The sequence below is a fragment of the Jatropha curcas genome, chromosome 3 (genome assembly GCF_041381405.1).
Source record: "Jatropha curcas cultivar XTBG-Jc1 chromosome 3, XTBG_Jcur_1.0, whole genome shotgun sequence".
NCBI classification, from domain to species: Eukaryota; Viridiplantae; Streptophyta; class Magnoliopsida; order Malpighiales; family Euphorbiaceae; genus Jatropha; species Jatropha curcas.
In genome coordinates this window covers 10,653,046-10,656,331 of record NC_143153.1, presented here as the reverse complement: position 1 = coordinate 10,656,331, position 3,286 = coordinate 10,653,046, and positions in this window count along the sequence as shown.

Here is a 3,286-nt window from a genome sequence, read left to right as displayed (position 1 = left end):
TAAAATTTGCATGAAAACAACACAAACATAGTGAAATTAGGTTAAAATCAAAGTACTGCGTACCTTCGACAGTTGCGTCACGCAGCTGTTCTTTGGAAGAACAGTTGCGTGACGCGACTGTTCGTCGATGAGATAGAGTTTTGAACAGTTGCGTGACGCAGCTGCCAAGGTGCGTGGCGCATCTGCCTAGTTGCATGACGTATCTATTCTTAAGGTAATATACTTCAATCAGTTGCGTGACGCAGCTACGGAGTGGCGTGGCGCGGGTGCTGAGGTGCGCGACGCAGCTGTGCTTCAAGGTGCGCAACTTGGGCCAAGTTGCGTGACGCAGCTATGTAGACGTGTGACGTGGCTTTGTAGTTGCGTGATGCAGCTATGGTTCAAACCGAATTTTGGTTTTTATTTTTCCTGCCATAGAAGAAAATGAACTATTGTTAGTGTTATATTTATTCAAATTGGAAATTTTTCTCACAGGTTAATCTGGGCAAGGCCCGCTCGGGTGGATCAGCCACTGATGCCTCTGCCTTTTGGGATTTGCTGGACCCACCTATGCGAGCTCGGGTCGTCGCTGCAGGCTTCGGAGATTACGCTGCAGGATTGCGCCGCACGCAGCCTCGTTTCCCGCCCACTATGCGATATGCATTGATGGAGCGGTGGAACGATTGCACGCACACCTTCATCTTCGGGTTCGGCGAAATGACCCTCACGCCCGTGGACTATGCTGCCATTACCGGCCTTCGCTTCACTGGCCCGGCTCCCCCATTGGATGCTCGGTATCAGACGGCCACTCTCGGGGCCCAGCTAGTCCGCTCCTTGCTCGGAGTCACCACACAGACCCGGTACACTGTGCAGGGGTGTATGTCTTATGAGATGGTGTTCCGGTTCTGGGCCGAGAGGATCAGGACCCGTTTGGAGGCTTGGAGGGAGTTGCCGGAGGAGGCCCGACCTGCTACTCCTGCGTATACTCGGAAGGAGAGGGACCAGGCTGCTCGGTCCTTCTTGTTCTACATCATCTCGTCCCAGCTGCTATGCACCTCCCAGAACAAGGGAGACCCGGCGGTGCTAGCATGTCTACGGGATCTGAGCCAGGTCGGGTCCTTCGACTGGGCCACACTCGGTTTGGCTCATCTCTATCACGGTCTAGATGTCTGGACCCTTGGTAGCGGTGAGTCGAACTGGCTATTTATCCGGCCTCTGGAGGTAACATTCTTTCACTCTTCAGCTTTTTATTTGTCATTCTCAACTATTCAACTAACTGATGTCATTTCTTTCTCTGCTGCAGGTATGGTCCTATTAGTACTGTATCTATCCGGGCGATCCGAGCGGCGACTCTCCGGTCGAGTCTAGGAGGATTCCCCGTTATTTGGCCCACTGCTATCACACTTATGCCAGTGGCGAGGATCCCGAGTACTGGCGGAGCTTCCTTAATGACCGGGAGCTGTCTGATGTGAGTACAAAAAGAACTTCTGAACATTTAGCTTATCTTCTTCTCTTTTTATTTTAATGCATAACAAATACTGATTTCTTCTTCTTTTGTAGTTGTCCTTGACTCCAAGGGATTGCGAGGCCTGGAGGACCTACCCGGGCCGGGAGGTGGCTGAGTTGCACACCCGGTCGAGGCTGCTGATGCAAGGATACTGGGTCGACCGATACTTCCTCGGAGAGAGAGTTTTCGACATTCCGGTAGCTCCAGCACAGCAGAGGGTGCCTCATGCCCCTCCTCGACATATGTGTCTCATGGAGGGCTTGACCCGGGAGGACTAGGAGGTGGAGTACAGAGGTTTCTCAGCGAACGATTTTCTATCCGTCGGTGATTTCCCCTCTTACTTCGCCTCTCGGATGCAGGCGCGGCTTCTCGAGATTCTCGAGTATACTCAGGTGACTTTTCTGATCTTCGGTCTTATTTACTTTCATTATCATTTTCATTGTTTTCGATCCCTGATACCATTACTTCCCTCTATAACTCAACGCAGGAGCGGAAGACGCATAAGACTACGGCTTACTACCGGGCAGAGGTAGCGGCTGGAGCGGGTGCTGCAGCAGCTCCGACTGGACCGGCCGGTGTAGTGCTGGGTGACGTCCCATTCCCTTCGGGTATGGAGGTGGTGCTGGATCCTAGTCTAGGCTTGGGATCTGGCATCATTATTCCTGCTGATCTTCGGCAGGCTCCTCCTCCAGTGCAGTTGGACCCTGAGCACGCTACACATGTAAGTCATAAACCGAATTTACAAAGTTAGAAGCACTTTACCTGAGTATCTTCTTAATGGATTTTTCTTTTGTTCGCAGGTACCGACCTAGAGGTATCAGGAGATTTGCCAGCGGTTCGGGTTTGCCCGATCCTACATCGGTCGACTATACTCCGAGCGGCATGAGCTGGTATGAATTTTACACATTTACCTTTTTTGTCTCTTGTTTTTCGTAAACCTTTTTTACATATATTTGCTTTTACAGGATTTGGAGAATGAGAGGTTACGGAGGCATCAGTCCCGTCAATCCAGCGCTGTGAGCCGACTTCAGGCAGAGGTAGAGCGGCTTCGGACGAAGTTGGAGGTTGAGGGCATCCCGCTTGATTCTTCCGAGGAGGATGAGGACGGCTCTTCTTCTGATGATGCTCCCCCATCTCCACACCCTCCGGCTGCTGCTGGTCCGAGCCGTAGGCGGCGGTAGTCCTGCTCCGCATCTCAGCCATTTTTGGACATTTTTTTGAACATTTTGAACATTTAGTAGTATCATATTATTTTGTGGATAATTGTACAGTTATATCATTATTATTATTTATTATTATTTTTTTGGTGTTATTTACATTTTTATAATATTTTGCTTTTATTATATTGTTGTATGTGTTTATATTTTACAACTGTGAAGTCTTGTTCCTGCAAAAATAAAACACAAATACAAAAACACGAAACAATGGTGTCCCATTTATTTGCAAAAATGGTCCACCTTGTTAGTGGTCCATGGACCGATATAAATGAAATAAAGAAAGAGTAAAATAAAATAATGGACTTAAAACGAAATACTACAAGAATCAATCACTAAACAACAGTGGATCATATCACTTACCTGACAGAGCGATTAACGCAGTCATAAAGATTCAACCTCCTTATTGTACAAATCGTCCTTCTTATTTATCAATGCGAATTTAAATGCTCACCAACCCGAGCAGTCCATGTATGAATATCTTTCCAACTACCCTTGACAGTGGACATTATGTCGGACAATGACGATATTTCGCTCATCGGTCCCTTCACCCTTCTATAAATGGGGGTTTCACTTCACCTTTCCT